Raw genomic sequence first — 16,388 nt, 5'->3', positions numbered from 1 at the left:
GACCCGCTGCAATGCGGGTCCTATAGACCTATTTCCCTCCTGAATGTAGACGCTAAGATTCTGGCCAAGGTAATGGCAATGAGGATAGAGGATTGTGTCCCGGGGGTGGTCCATGAGGACCAAACTGGGTTTGTGAAGGGGAGACAGCTGAATACAAATATACGGAGGCTGCTAGGGGTAATGATGATGCCCCCACCAGAGGGGGAAGCGGAGATAGTGGTGGCGATGGATGCCGAGAAAGCATTTGATAGAGTGGAGTGGGATTATTTGTGGGAGGTGTTGAGGAGATTTGGTTTTGGCGATGGGTATATCAGATGGGTACAGTTGCTGTATAGGGCCCCGATGGAGAGCGTGGTCACGAATGGACGGGGGTCTGCATATTTTCGGCTCCATAGAGGGACGAGGCAGTGATGTCCTCTGTCCCCATTATTGTTTGCACTGGCGATTGAGCCCCTGGCAATAGCATTGAGGGGTTCCAGGAAGTGGAGGGGAGTACTCAGGGGAGGAGAAGAACACCGGGTATCTCTGTACGCGGACAATTTGTTGTTGTATGTGGCGGACCCAGCGGAGGGGATGCCAGAGATAATGCAGATACTTGGGGAGTTTGGAGAATTTTTAGGATATAAACTGAACATGGGGAAAAGTGAGTTGTTTGTGGTGCATCCAGGGGGGCAGAGCAGAGAAATAGAGGACTTACCGCTGAGGAAGGTAACAAGGGACTTTCGCTACTTGGGGATCCAGATAGCCAAGAATTGGGGTACATTGCACAGGTTAAATTTAACGCGGTTGGTGGAACAGATGGAGGAGGACTTCAAGAGATGGGACATGGTATCCCTGTCACTGGCAGGGAGGGTGCAGGCGGTTAAAATGGTGGTCCTCACGAGATTCCTTTTTGTGTTTCAGTGCCTCCCGGTGGTGATCACGAAGGCTTTTTTCAAAAGGATTGAGAAGAATATCATGAGTTTTGTGTGGGCCGGGAAGACCCCGAGAGTGAGGAGGGGATTTTTGCAGCGTAGTAGGGATAGGGGGGGACTGGCACTACCGAGCCTAAGTGAGTACTACTGGGCCGCCAATATCTCAATGGTATGCAAGTGGATGGGAGAAGAGGAGGGAGCGGCGTGGAAGAGATTGGAGAGGGCGTCCTGCAGGGGGACTAGCCTACAAGCTATGGTGACGGCGCCGTTGCCATTCTCACCGAAGAAATACACCACAAGCCCGGTGGTGGTGGCTACTCTGAAAATCTGGGGGCAGTGGAGACGGCATAGGGGTAAGACGGGAGCCTCGGGGTGGTCCCCGATAAGAAATAACCATAGGTTTGCTCCGGGGAGAATGGATGGGGGATTTGGAACATGGCAAAGCGCAGGAGTAACACAATTGAGAGATCTGTTTGTAGATGGGACGTTTGCAAGTCTGGGAGCGCTGACCGAAAAATATGGGTTGCCCCAAGGGAATGCATTTCGGTATATGCAACTCAGGGCTTTTGCGAGGCAACAGGTGAGGGAATTCCCGCAGCTCCCGACGTAGGAGGTGCAGGACAGAGTGATCTCAAAGACATGGGTGGGGGACGGTAAGGTATCAGATATATATAGGGAAATGAGGGACGAGGGGGAGATTATGGTAGATGAGCTGAAAGGGAAATGGGAAGAAGAACTGGGGGAGGAGATTGAGGAGGGGCTGTGGGCTGATGCCCTAAGTAGGGTAAACTCATCATCCTCGTGTGCCAGGCTAAGCCTGATACAATTTAAGGTGTTACACAGGGCGCATATGACTGGAGCACGGCTCAGTAAATTTTTTGAGCACGGCTCAGTAAATTTTTTGGAGTAGAGGATAAGTGTGCAAGATGCTCGAGAAGCCCAGCGAATCACACCCACATGTTCTGGTCATGTCCGGCACTACAGGGGTTTTGGGTGGGGGTGACAAAGGTGCTTTCGAAGGTGGTGGGGGTCCAGGTCGAGCGTCCCTAGTAGCCCGGCGCAGGATACTGTTGATGTGGAAGGAAGCCAAGCCCCCGGGTGTGGAGACCTGGATAAATGACATGGCAGGGTTTATAAAGTTGGAACGGATTAAGTTCGTCCTAAGGGGATCGGCTCAAGGGTTCACCAGGCGGTGGCAACCGTTCGTCGAATACCTCACAGATAGATAGAGGGAATGGAAAAGAAGAAGACAGCAGCAGCAACTGGGGGGGGGGGGGGGGAAACCAGAAGGACTCTCAGGGATGTTAGTGTACATGTATAATATGTATAGGTTGTTGTTATTGGTAATTGTATATTGGACTGTTGAATTTTATTTCTGGAGAGTATTTATTTGGGACAAGGCAGTTGCCATTTAGTTTTGCTTTTTAATTTTGATGTTGTTTATATATTATTTATTTCTTGCTTAAAACTGGCCATTGTTATTTATATTGTTGTATTACTGTGTAAAGGATACACAATGTACTGTCATGGTTGGCCAAAAATTTTGAATAAAATATATTTTTTAAAAAGAAAATGAAAATGAAAATCGCTTATTGTCACAAGTAGGCTTCAAATGAAGTTACTGTGAAAAGCCCCTAGTCGCCACATTCCGGCACCTGTTCGCCCACTCCACTAACCCATCTATGTCATTTTGGAGATGATAGTTATCCTCTACACTGTCCACCACTCCGCCAATCTTTGTGCCGTCTGCAAATTTCCCAATCATGTCCCTCACATTCACATCCAGATTGTTAATATATGGCACAAACAGTCAAGGTCCCAACACTGAGCCCTGTGGACCACCACTTGAAACAACTTTCCACTTGAAACAACTTTCCACTTGCAAGGGCAGCCATCAACCATTACCCTTGGTGAACTTTCAATCAATACATCAAAAAACTGGACATACACAGATTATTAAAAAGGCTGCTGCAAATCAGGTTACCTTCGCCATTTTGAGCTTCATTTGTCCCACGTCCCAAGCAAATACCTAATTAAATATGGACATCCACAGCCAACTGGGGAATTCACACATCCCTTTGTATAAGGATGGATCAACCAAAAAGGACTACAGAATTCCAGCTGGCTTAACTCTCTGATTCACCCTGGACAAAAGGAGATATCAAAACACAATGTGCAGAAGGTGATGAGACTGAACCAACCTCCCATTGTATTATGATGGTTTCCCTCATCAAAACTAGAATGGGTGAATCTCAAGGTGTCAAGTGACAACACGGGTTGACTGGAATCAACATATAGACCAGCCTTTTGTTTGGGAAAAGGTCTTTTAAGCTTTACATGATGAGGGAATCATTTTTGAAGCCGGACTATAAATCAGCAAAAGGCTGCTTTCAGACACAGAGTCTGACTGAGAACAATCAAACTAACTGCAAGTTATCCCAGCAGCTAAGATAATAAACCTGGGAACTACAGACTGGTGAGCCTTACTCCTGTAGTGAGTAAATAGTTAGAAGGAATTCTGAGGGACAGAGTCTACAGGCATTTAGACAGGTAAGGGCTAATTAGGCAAAGTCAGCGTGGCTTTGTAAGGGGAAAGTCATGGTTCATCAATTTGATTGAGCTTTTTGAAGGGGGAACCAAGAAGGTAAATGAGGGCAGTGCAGGCGACATTGTCTATATAGACTAGATTGCAACAGGATCTTAACCAATTGGACCAGTGGGCCGATGAATGGCAGATGGAGTTTAATTTGGATAAATGTGAAGTGATGCATTTTTGTAGGTCAAATCAGGGCAGGACCTACTCAGTTAATGGTCGGGAGTTGGGGAGAGTTACAGAACAAAGATCATGGGGTACAGGTTGATAGCTCCTTGAAGGTGGAGTCGCAGGTGGACAGGGTGGTGAAGAAGGCATTCAGCATGCTAGGTTTCATTGGTCAGAACATTGAATACAGGAGTTGGGACGTCTTGTTGAAGTTGTACAAGACATTGGCAAGACCACACATGGAATACGGTGTTCAGTTCTGGTCACCCTATTATGGGAAGGATATTGTTAAACTTGAAAGAGTGCAGAAGAGATTTACGAGGATTATACCAGGACTTAATGGTCTGAGTTATAAGGAGAGGTTGGAACTTTTTTCCCTGGAGCGTCGGAAGCTGAGGGGTGATCTTATAGAGGTTTATAAAATAATGAGGGGCATGGATAAGGTAGATAGTCAACATATTTTCCCAAAGGTAGACAAGTCTAGAACTAGAGGGCATAGGTTTAAGGTGAGAGGGGAGAGATACAAAAGAGACCAGAGGGGAAATTTCTTCACACAGAGGGTGGTGAGTGTCTGGAACGAGCTGCCAGAGGCAGTGGTAGAGGCGGGTACAATTTTATCCTTTAAAAAGCAGTTAGACAGTTACATGGACAGGGTGGGTATAGAGGGATATGGACCAAACGCGGGCAAGTGGGACTAGCTTAGTGATAGAAACTGGGCGGCACGGGCAAGCTGGGCCGAAGGGCCTGTTTCCCTGCTGTAAACATCAATGACTCTGTCGGCGTGGGTCTCACCCGCACAACCCAAAGATGTGCAGGGTAGGTGGATTGGCCACGCTAAATTGACCATGAATTGGAAAAATTAAAAATAAATAAATAAATAATCTGACGGGTAGTGGCATGCGAGTGTCCCTTCAGGAAAGGTTTAGTTTATAATGTGACTTCGAGACATTGGGCTGTGGCCATCAGGTGAAAGTTTTTTTTTTTAGGTTTCAGTTTGACTGCAGAAGGAGAAAGAAGTGTTTAGATTTTAAAGCCCATTGGTTGTGGCTAACTGCTTTGGTAACTTTAAAAATAGAGTTGATTTCCGGAAGGGGTTTGGATCTGCTCTTTGGACCTGGATCAGAATTTCAGGAAAAGGACAAATCCCATTCAAGTGAGAATACAGTGTGTTGGGTCATGCCCTTGAAAAGGGGTTTTGATTGAATTGGATTTTGTTATTGAATTGGAACAGCTAAGGGGGAATTCATTAAGTGTTATATACATAGATTACTGTAGCTGTTGTGGTGTATTTATGTTTGCAATTGATAAAACTTCTTGCTGTGCATATATATATATATATATATATATATTCATATGTTAACTACATTCTTAGAATAAACCTTGTTTTGATGAAAGTGTCTGGGAAGTCTGATGAATCCCACCTGCAGGGAAGGCTCTTGTGCTCATCCCAGCCAAATTCAACAAAACGTTTGAGGTCAGGTGAATTTCATAATACACTCGAGTTTCCGAACCACGGCCCATAGCAGTAGAGAGATTAGAAATAAATCTTACCTCAATCTTGGGATGCTAATCCTTTAGCTTTTTGTCCCCGAGATCACAGCTGGAAGAAATGTTAAAAAAGAGGTGATTAGTGATGGCTCCAAAGCACAGTTTCAAGCAGACAGCTTGTGGAAATTATTCTACCCAAAATACAAATCCTAAGAACACACTGTCCTGACGAGCATGCTGCTTTAGCTCGAGTCCTCTGCTTAAAGTCACATTCCTATTATGGGTCCAGGGACCACAAATAATAAAATAAAAGATAATGGGAGCCCAGAAAATGGAGGAAATCTGACAGGCCGGGGTTTAAGGGAGCAGGATCTTATTGCGGTCTAGAATGATGTTTCAGCTGAAAGTTAGGAGAAAGTAAAGTCCCCATAGTCCCAAAATGACCATAGGCTGCTTCCCAGCTGTCCAGCCCACTGAGCTAAACCGGAGAAGGTGGAAGAAAGGAAGAGAGAGATGTTGGGTGCAGTTCTCCCAAAACGGAACAAAGTTCCCTCGCGAGTGCCCTGTGTTTCGCGGCACTCGTGATGTTGAATGAGGGGCCTGAATGGGGCAGGCGCAGCCGAGGCCGCACATTGCCCGTTTTGAACAATGGGGAGCTCCGTTCGCCAGAACTTCCCATTGCAGCAAAAGATCGGGACACCATTTTCAAATGGCGTCCTGATCGCCAAGGACCCCCGAGCTCCCATGAGACCGTAAGACATCGGAGCAAAATTAGGCCACTCGGCCCATCGAGTCTGCTCCGCCATTCAATCATGGCTGATATTTTCTCATCCCCATTCTCCTGCCATAACCCCTGATCCCTTATGAATCAAGAACCTATCGTTCTCTGTCTTAAAGACACTCAGTGATTTGGCCTCCACAGCCTTCTGCGGCAAAGAGTTCCACAGATTCACCACCCTCTGGCTGAAGAAATTCCTCCTCATCTCAGTTTTAAAGGATTGTCTCTTTAATCTGAGATGGTGTCCTCTGGTTCTAGTTTTTCCTACAAGTGGAAACATCCTCTCCACGTCCACTCTATCCAGGCTTCGCAGTATCTTGTACGTTTCAACACGATCCTCTCTCATCCTTCTAAACTCCAATGAGTACAGACCCAGAGTCCTCAAACATTCCTCATACGGCAAGTTCTTCATTCCGGGGTCATTCCTGTGAACCTCCTCTGGACCCTTTCCAAGGCCAGCACATCCTTCCTTACATATGGGGCCCAAAACTGCTCACAATACTCCAAATGGGGTCTGACCAGAGCCTTATACAGCCTTAGAAGTACATCCCTGGTCTTGTATTCTAGCCCTCTTGACATGAATGCCAACATTGCATTTGCCACTGCCGACTGAACCTGCACATTGACCTTAAGAGAATCGTGAACAAGGACTCCCAAGTCCCTTAGTGCTTCTGCTTTCTGAAGCATTTCCCCATTTAGAAAATAGTCTATGCCTAAATTCCTCCTTCCAAAGTGCATAACCTCACATTTTTCCACATTGTATTTCATTTGCCACTTCATTGTCCACTCTCCTAGCCTGTCCAAGTCCTTCTGCAGCCCCCTTGCTTCCTCAATACTACCTGTCCCTCTACAGATCTTTGTATCATCTGCAAACTTAGCAACAGTGCCTTCAGTACCGTGTATCTGGTTTAGCACAGGGCTAAAGAGCTAGCTTTTAAAGCAGACCAAAGCAGGCCAGCAGCACGGTTCAATTCCCAGACCAGCCACCCCGAACAGGCGCCGGAATGTGGCGACGAGGGGCTTTTCACAGTAATTTCATTTGAAGCCTACTTGTGACCATAAGCGATTTTCATTTCATTTCATTCTTCCAAATCATTAATGTATGTTGTAAAAAGTTGTGGTCCCAGCACCGACCCCTGAGGCACACCACTAGTCACCGGCTGCCATCTTGAAAAAGACCCCTTTATCCCCACTCTCTGCCTTCTGCCAGTCAGCCAATCCTCTATCCATGCCAGGATCTTACCCTGAACACCATCAGCTCTTAACTTATTTAACAGTCTCCTATGCGGCACCTTGTCAAAGGCCTTCTGGAAATCTAAATAAATCACGTCCACTGGTTCTCCTTTGTCTAACTTGCTTGTTACCTCCTCAGAACTGTAACTGATTTGTCAGACACAACCTCCCCTTGACAAAGCCGTGCTGACTCAGTCCTATTTTACCATGCACTACCAAGTGCTTCGCCATCTCATCTTTAATAACAGACTCTAAAATCTTACCAATGACCGAAGTCAGGCTAACCGGCCTATAATTTCCCGTCTTCTGCCTCCCTCCCTTATTAAACAGTGGTGTTACATTCGCCACTTTCCAGTCCTCTGGGACCCTTCCTGCCTCCAGTGATTCCTGAAAGATCATCACCAATGCCTCCACAATCTCCTCAGCTATCTCTTTTAGATCCTTGGGGTGTAGTCCATCTGGTCCAGGTGATTTATCCACCTTCAGATCTTTCAGTTTCCCCAGAACCTTCTCCTTAGTAATGGTCACTGCGCTCACCTCTACCCCCTGGTTCTCATGGAGCTCTGGCATCCCACTGGTGTCTTCCACCGTGAAGACTGATGCAAAGTAACTATTCAGTTCGTCTGCCATTTCTTTGTTTCCTATTATTACTTCTCCAGCCACGTTTTCCAGTGGTCCAATGTCTATTTTTGCCTCTCACTTACCTTTTATATATTGAAAAAAAATCTCTTCCTATCTTCCTTTATATTACTAGCTAGCTTGCACTCGTACTTCATCTTCTCCCCCCTTATTGATTTTTTTTAGTTGTCCTCTGCTCGCTTTTAAAGGCTTCCCAATCCTCTGGTTTCCCACTAATCCTCGCCACTTTGTATGCTTTTTCTTTAGCCTTTATGCTGTCCTTGACATCCCTTGTCAGCCTTGGATGCCTTGTCCTCCCCTTAGCATGTTTCCTCCTCCTTGGGATGAATTTCTGTTTTGCCTCCCTATTAACCCCCAAAAATTCCTGCCATTGCTGTTCCACTGTCTTCACTGCTAGGCTCCTTCTCCAATCAACTCTGGCCAGCTCCTCCCTCATGTCTTTGTAGTTACCCTTATTTAATTGTAATACCGTTACATCTGATTGCAGCTTCTCCCTCTCAAACTGCAGGGTAAATTCCATCATATTGTGGTCACTGCTCCCTAAGGGTTCCTTCACCTTAAGTTCCCTAATCAAGTCTGCCTCATTACACATCACCAAATCCAGAATTGCCTGTTCCCCAGTCGGCTCTGTCACAAGCTGCTCCAAAAAACCATCTCTTCGACATTCCACATATTCCTTTTCTTGGGATCCACGACCAACAGGTTTCCTAGTCCACCTGCATATTGAAGTGCCCCATGATTATTGTAATATTGCCTTTTTTACAGCCTTTTCTATCTCCTGATTTACTTTCTGCCCCACCTCTTGACTACTGCTAGGAGGCCCGTACATAACTCCCATCAGGGTCTTTTTACCTTTGCGATTCCTCAACTCTACCCACAGAGATTCTATGCCTTCTGATCCTATATTGCTCCTTGTCATCGATTTAACTTAATTCCTTACTAACAATGGAACCCTACCCCCTTTGCCCATCTGCCTGTCCTTTCGATAGGACATATATCCTTGGATATTTAGATCCCAGCCCTGATTCCTTTGCAGCCACGTCTCTGTGATGCCCACAACATCGTACCGGCCAATTTTAATGTGCGCAACAAGCTCATTGACCTTGTTCCGTATACTGCGCGCATTGAGGTACAACACCCTCAATCCTGCATTGGCCACCTCCCTTTGCACACTCTCCACAGTCACTGTACCCTGTACTGTCGCCCTTTTTGATTTTTGACTATGGCTTCTCTGCCTTACACTTTCCCCCTTACTGCTTTTTGCTTCTGGCGCCGTTTTACTTCCCTCCGACTCTAGCAGCTCTAGCAAACACCCCCCCCAGGACATTGGTTCCAGTCGTGTCCAGGTGCAGACCGTCCGATTTGTACTGGTCCCACTTCCCCCAGAACCAGTTCCAATGCCCAGGAATTTGAATCCCTCCCTCTTGCACCATCTCTCGAGCCACAAGCCACGCATTCATCCTATCGATCCTGACATTCCTACTCTGAATAGCTCGTGGCACTGGTAGGAATTCTGAGATTACTACCTTTGAGGTCCCACTTTTTAGTTTAACTCCTAACTCCATGAATTCAGCTTGTAGGACCTCATCCCATTTTTGACCTATATCGTTGGTGCCTATGTGCACCACAACAGCTGGCTGTTCACCCTCCGCCGCCCCCCCCCCCCAAAGAATATCCTGCAGCCGCTCCGAGACATTCTTGACCCTTGCACCAGGGAGGCAACATACCATCCTGGAGTCTCGATTGCGTCCGCAGAACCGCCTGTCTATTCCCCTTACGATCGAGTCCCCTGTCACTATAGACCTGCCATTCGTCTTCCTGCCCTCCTGCACAGCAGAGCCAGCCACAGTGCCATGAACCTGGCTGCTGCTGCCTTCCCCTGGTGAGCCATCTCCGTCAACAGCATCCAAAGCGGTATATCTGTTTTGCAGGGAGATGACCGCAGAGGACACCTGCACTGCCTTCCTACTCTTGCTCTGTCTTTTGGTCACCCATTTTCTATCTCCCTCAGTAATTTTCACCTGCGGTGTGACCAACTCGCTAAACGTGCTACCCGACTCCCCCAGCACCGGCCCGATCATTCACATGCACAAAATGCCAGCTTGACACCTTGGCAGTGCCCATGCCATCTGTCAGTGCCACGTGGGTACATAGGCAGTGCCATGCTGGCACCCATATGGCAGTGCCAGGGTTCCAGGCTGGCACCAGTGCAGGGGCACCATCCTGCCCAAAGGGCATGCAGCTGGGGTTCTCCGATCCCCTGGGGGACCACCCAGGAGTATCTTTTCTCTCCCTACAGATGCCGGCAGATCTGCTGAGATTTTCTCTTTTGGATTCAGAATCCAGCATCCTCAGTAATTTGCTTTTGCCCACGAGTGTCGCTCAGTCTGATCCGCATTTGTGGGGACCAGTGTTGAATAGTGTCCGCCCGATGTATCCGAGGTGAAGCAGTTGAATCCCAAAGCTCCAGGTACCTCAGGAATCTGCACATTAAAGTAAGGCTTACTGCCTCGCTCTAATATGCAGATTTACTAAAAAGTGACCCCATGCATTGTGGGTAGGATTCCCCTGGCAACACCTCGAGATTGCGGTGAACCTCGCGAGGTGTTGCGGGGCAGGTGGATCCCGGAAGCAGAGTCTCCCACCTTCCTACAGCCACGCTGCACCACGGTGAACTGTTTTTCCAGCGCAGCGTGGCCGTAGGATCGCGCCCTTTGAAGGCAGAAATTAAGTAGGGTGGGAGGAGGTTCATGTGGAGTTTAAACCCTGTTATGGACCAGCGGGGCTGTATGGCCTTTGTGCTGGGAATTGTTCCATTAAGACATTGCAGAACGGACAAACCCTGACTTAAGCAATTGGAAGATTGCTGGCTCGACTCTTTAGCAGCTACCCACCTCACAGCCACAGAGGAACACGAGGATACAAAGCTTCAGCCATTCAGTCCCTCTAGCCTGCTCCACCGCCCATCGTGGCCCTGCCCCCACCACGACTCAGCCTTTGATAAACTCAGTGACCCAGCCACCACCACTCTCTGGGGAAGAGAATTTCACAGACTAACTACCAAGAGGAATCAAATTCTCCTCATCTCCAAGTGAAATGAGAGAAACATTTTAAAACGGTGTCCCGTGGTTCTAGTCTCTCGCAATTACCCCTTTTCTTAAATAAGGTGACCAAACTCGAGGTGACTAAAATTCTACACAGTTCTCCAGATGTGGTCCAAGGCCTTTCAACATTTCGAGAAAAGGCCTTTCGACCAGGGCGACACAGTGGTTAGCACTGCTGCCTCACAGCGCCAGGGACACGGGTTCGATTTCGACCGAGGGTCACTGTCTGTGCGGAGTCTGCACGTTCTCCCCGTGTCTGTGTGGGTTTCCTCCGGGTGCTCCGGTTTCCTCCCACAGTGTGTAGGTTAGGTGGGGTTAGAGAATAGGCTGGGGCAGTGGGCCTCGGTAGGGTGCTGTTTCGGAGGGTCGGTGCAGACGCGATGGGCCGAATGGCCTCCGCCTGCACTGTAGGGATTGTATGGGTTCCATGAACATTTATCCGTCATCGCAGCTGATCAATAGGCTTGCTGCTGAAATACTTTTAAAATGTTATTCTTTTGTGGGACGTGGGCGTTGCTGGCTGGGCCCAGTGTTTGTTGTCCATCCCGAATTGGCCTTGAACCGAGTGGCTCGATGGGTCATTTCAGAGTCAACCATGTGGGTCTGGAGTCACATGTAGACCAGACCAAGTAAGGACGGCAGATTTCCTTCCCTAAAGGACATTTCTGGGTTTTTACGACAATTGATGATAGGTTGTCATTACCGAGACGAGCTGTCAATTCCAGATTGATTAATTGATTTGAAATTCCACCAGGTGCTGTGGTTGGTTTCCATATCCCCCGGAGATGGAGGGAGCATTACCCTGGGTCTCTGAATTACTAATCCAGTAAGGTTACCTCTCGGCCACCTACTCCCCCAAAAGCAGCGAGCTGCTGGTTCGAAGGATCAGAAAACCGAACACCTGGACAATCGCGACTTACAGAAGCAGCCTGTGCAAAATACTGGGTGCTTCAAACATTTGCTTACTGTCATATTCAGAGCGCATGGAACACGGTCACCTGCATAAATCTGCTGAAATTAATTATAATTACTTTCCTCTCTCTCCTCTCGCTCTCTCGCGGTTTCGTTGGAGTTCCAGTATGTACATGATACCCAGGATTGTCTCTCTTCCACAAGGGGCAATTTATCACGGGCAATCCACCTAACCTGCACGTCTTTGGACTGTGGGAGGAAACTGGAGCACCCGGAGGAAACCCACGCACACACGGGGAGAACGTGCAAACTCCGCACAGTCAGTCCCCCGAGGCTGGAGGCGAACCCTGGACCTGGGCGCTGCGAGGCAGCAGTGCTAACCACTGCGCCACCGTGCCACTCGAACGTCTTACAGCCTGAAAGGGTGATGGAGACAGGGGTCCTCCACCCATTCAGACCAACAGAAACCCACCCGCATGGACACTTGCCATAACGCAAGGGTCCTGGGTGAAGAGCTGGAAAGCGGGTTTAGACTGCACACACTTTTTTTCCTGACGGGCGCAGAGACAACGGGCAGAATGGCCTCCTTCTGCCATTTCTATGACCTCCCTTTGAGCTCCGTCACACCAAACTGAGATCCACCACAGAAATCAGGAGGCTCCATTCCCATCGCTCCCTCCAAAATAATCTGCTCTTCAACCAAGAGGAGATTAAACAACAAACACAGTTCAGTTGCAATCGCGAGTCCGCAGTGGAGTTTTCCCCGATTCTCCCCCCCATCATGTTTGTGTCCCCTTTTGCCACTGGCAGCTGGCAGAGGGGGAGGAAGGGCCGAGGGGGAGGAAGGGCCGGGGGGGAGGAAGGGCCGGGGGGAGGAGAGGAAGGGCCGGGGGGGGGGGGGGAAGGCCGGGGGGGGGGGGGGGAAGGGCCGGGGGGGGGGAGGAAGGGCCGGGGGGGGAGGAAGGGCCGGGGGGGGGGAGGAAGGGCGGGGGGGGGGAGGAAGGGCCGGGGGGGGGGGGGGGGAGGAAGGGGCCGGGGGGGGGGAGGAAGGGCCGGGGGGGGGGAGGAAGGGCCCGGGGGGGGGGGGGGGAGGAAGGGCCCGGGGGGGGGGGGGGAGGAAGGGCCCGGGGGGGGGGGGAGGAAGGGCCGGGGGGGGGGGGAGGAAGGGCCGGGGGGGGAGGAAGGGCCGGGGGGGGAGGAAGGGCCGGGGGGGGGAGGAAGGGCCGGGGGGGGGAGGAAGGGCCGGGGGGGGGGAGGAAGGGCCGGGGGGGAGGGAGGGCCGGGGGGAGGGAGGGCCGGGGGGGAGGAAGGGCCGAGGGGGTGAAAGGGCAGAGGGGGTGAAAGGGCGTGGGGGTGAAAGGGGCGGTGGGGGTGAAAGGGCGTGGGGGTGAAAGGGCGTGGGGGTGAAAGGGCGTGGAGGTGAAAGGGCGTGGGGGTGAAGGGGGGTGGGGGGAGGGGGAGGAAGGGCGAGGGGGGAGGGGAGGAAGGGCGAGGGGGGAGGAAGGGCGAGGGGGGAGGAAGGGCGAGGGGGGGAGGGGGAGGAAGGGCGAGGGGGAGGGGGAGGAAGGGCGAGGGGGAGGGGGAGGAAGGGCGAGGGGGAGGGGGGGAGGGGGAGGGAGGGGAGGAAGGGCGAGGGGGAGGGGAGGAAGGGCGAGGGGGGAGGGGAGGAAGGGGAGGGAGGGGGGAGGGGAGGAAGGTCGAGGGGCGAGGGGAGGAAGAGCGAGGGGGGAGGGGGAGGAAGGGCGAGGGGGGAGGGGGGCGAGGGGGGAGGGGGGCGAGGGGGCGAGGGGGGCGAGGGGGGAGGGGGCGAGGGGGGAGGGGGAGGAAGGGCGAGGGGGGGGAAGGGCGAGGGGGGAGGGGGAGGAAGGGCGAGGGGGGAGGGGGGAGGAAGGGCGAGGGGGAGGGGAGGAAGGGCGAGGGGGAGGGGGAGGAAGGGCGAGGGGGAGGGAGGAGAGGGCGAGGGGAGGAAGGGCGAGGGGGGGAGGGGGAGGAAGGGCGAGGGGGGAGGGGGAGGAAGGGCGAGGGGGGAGGGGGAGGAAGGGCGAGGGGGAGGGGGAGGAAGGGCGAGGGGAGGGGGAGGAAGGGCGAGGGGGAGGGGGAGGAAGGGCGAGGGGGAGGGGGAGGAAGGGCGAGGGGGAGGGGGAGGAAGGGCGAGGGGGAGGGGAGGAAGGGCGAGTGGGGAGGGGGAGGAAGGGCGAGGGGGGAGGGGGAGGAAGGGCGAGGGGGAGGGGGAGGAAGGGTGAGGGGGGAGGGGGAGGAAGGGCGAGGTGGAGGGGGAGGAAGGGCGAGGGGGAGGAAGGGCGAGGGGGAGGAAGGGCGAGGGGGAGGGGGAGGAAGGGCGAGGGGGAGGGGGGAGGAAGGGCGAGGGGGAGGGGGAGGGGGAGGAAGGGGGAGGGAGAGGGGGAGGAAGGGGGAGGGGGAGGGGGAGGAATGGCGAGGGGGAGGGGGAGGAAGGGCGAGGGGGAGGGGGAGGAAGGGCGAGGGGGAGGAAGGGCGAGGGGGAGGGGGAGGAAGGGGGAGGGGGAGGAAGGGCGAGGGGGAGGGGGAGGGAGGGGGAGGAAGGGCGAGGGGGAGGGGGAGGGAGGGGGAGGAAGGGGGAGGAAGGGGGAGGGAGGGGGAGGAAGGGCGAGGGGGAGGGGGAGGAAGGGGGAGGGGGAGGAAGGGCGAGGGGGAGGGGGGAGGAAGGGGGAGGGAGAGGGGGAGGAAGGGCGAGGGGGAGGGGGAGGAAGGGCGAGGGGGAGGGGGAGGAAGGGCGAGGGGGAGGGGGAGGAAGGGCGAGGGGGAGGGGTGGAAGGGCGAGGGGGCGGGGGAGGAAGGGGAGGAGGGGAGGGGGGGAAGGGGAGGAGGGGAGGGGGGGAAGGGGAGGAGGGGAGGGGGGGGAAGGGGAGGAGGGGGGGGGAAGGGGAGGAGGGGAGGGGGGGAAGGGGAGGAGGGGAGGGGGGGGAAGGGGAGGAGGGGAGGGGGGGAAGGGGAGGGGGGGAAGGGGAGGGGGGGAAGGGGAGGAGGGGGAAGGGGAGGAGGGGAGGAGGGGGAAGGGGAGGAGGGGAGGGGGGAAGGGGAGGAGGGGAGGGGGGGAAGGGGAGGAGGGGAGGGGGGGGAAGGGGAGGAGGGGAGGGGGGAGGGGGGGAGGAGGGGGGGAAGGGGAGGAGGGGAGGGGGGAGGAGGGGGGGAAGGGGAGGAGGGGGGGAAGGGGAGGAGCGGGGGGAAGGGGAGGAGGGGAGGGGGAAGGGGAGGGGGGAGGAGGGGGGGAAGGGGAGGAGGGGGGGAAGGGGAGGAGCGGGGGGAAGGGGAGGAGGGGAGGGGGGAAGGGGAGGGGGGAGGGGAGGGGGAAGGGGAGGGGGAAGGGGAGGGGGGAAGGGGAGGGGGGAAGGGGAGGGGGGAAGGGGAGGGGGGAAGGGGAGGGGGGAAGGGGAGGGGGGAGGGGGAGGGGGGAGGGGGGGAAGGGGAGGGGGGAGGGGGGAAGGGGAGGGGGGAGGGGGGGAAGGGGAGGGGGAGGGGGGAAGGGGAGGGGGAGGAGAGGGGAGGGGGGAGGAGGGGGGAGGGGGGGAGGGGAGGAGGGGAGGGGGGGAAGGGGAGGAGGGGAGGGGGGGAAGGGGAGGAGGGGAGGGGGGGAAGGGGAGGAGGGGGGGGGAAGGGGAGGAGGGGAGGGGGGGAAGGGGAGGAGGGGAGGGGGGGAAGGGGAGGAGGGGAGGGGGGGAAGGGGAGGGGGGGGAAGGGGAGGAGGGGGAAGGGGAGGAGGGGGAAGGGGAGGAGGGGAGGGGGGAAGGGGAGGAGGGGAGGGGGGGAAGGGGAGGAGGGGAGGGGGGGAAGGGGAGGAGGGGAGGGGGGGGAAAGGGGAGGAGGGGAGGGGGGGGGAGGGGGGGAGGAGGGGGGGAAGGGGAGGAGGGGAGGGGGGGAGGAGGGGGGGAAGGGGAGGAGGGGGGGAAGGGGAGGAGCGGGGGGAAGGGGAGGAGGGGAGGGGGGAAGGGGGAGGGGGGAGGAGGGGGGGAAGGGGAGGAGGGGGGGAAGGGGAGGAGCGGGGGGAAGGGGAGGAGGGGGAGGGGGGAAGGGGAGGGGGGAGGGGAGGGGGGAAGGGGAGGGGGAAGGGAGGGGGGAAGGGGAGGGGGGGAAGGGGAGGGGGGAAGGGAGGGGGGAAGGGGAGGGGGGAAGGGGAGGGGGGAAGGGGAGGGGGGAAGGGGAGGGGGGAGGGGGGAGGGGGGGGGAGGGGGGGAAGGGGAGGGGGGAGGGGGGGGGAAGGGGAGGGGGGGAGGGGGGGAAGGGGAGGGGGGGAGGAGAGGGGGAAGGGGGGAGGGGGGGGGAAGGGGAGGGGGAGAGGGGGGGGAAGGGGAGGGGGGGGAAGGGGAGGGGGAGAGGGGGGGAATGGGAGGGGGGGAGGGGGGGAAGGGGAGGGGGGAGGGGGGGGAAGGGAGGGGGGAGGGGGGGAGGGGAGGGGGGGAGGGGGGGGGGGAAGGGGAGGGGGGAGAGGGGGGGGAAGGGGAGGGGGGAGAGGGGGGGAAGGGGAGGGGGGAGAGGGGGGTAGGGGAGGGGGGGAGGGGGGGAAGGGGAGGGGGGAGAGGGGG

General features: G+C 55.0%; 1 protein-coding gene across 1 annotated transcript in view; it reads right to left on the bottom strand.

Moving 5' to 3' along the window:
- The window catches only part of LOC140404494 (talin-2-like), a 392,578-nt gene that overhangs the window by 345,579 nt on the left and 30,611 nt on the right, over positions 1-16,388 (bottom strand). Inside the window, 1 exon segment of the mRNA XM_072493108.1 lies at positions 5,227-5,275. The gene's annotated coding sequence lies outside the window, so the exon portion shown is untranslated.

This window comes from Scyliorhinus torazame, chromosome 30 (genome assembly GCF_047496885.1).
Source record: "Scyliorhinus torazame isolate Kashiwa2021f chromosome 30, sScyTor2.1, whole genome shotgun sequence".
In the NCBI taxonomy this organism is placed as follows: Eukaryota; Metazoa; Chordata; class Chondrichthyes; order Carcharhiniformes; family Scyliorhinidae; genus Scyliorhinus; species Scyliorhinus torazame.
Note: the sequence above shows the minus strand (reverse complement) of the source record. Positions and strands in the feature narration are given on the sequence as shown.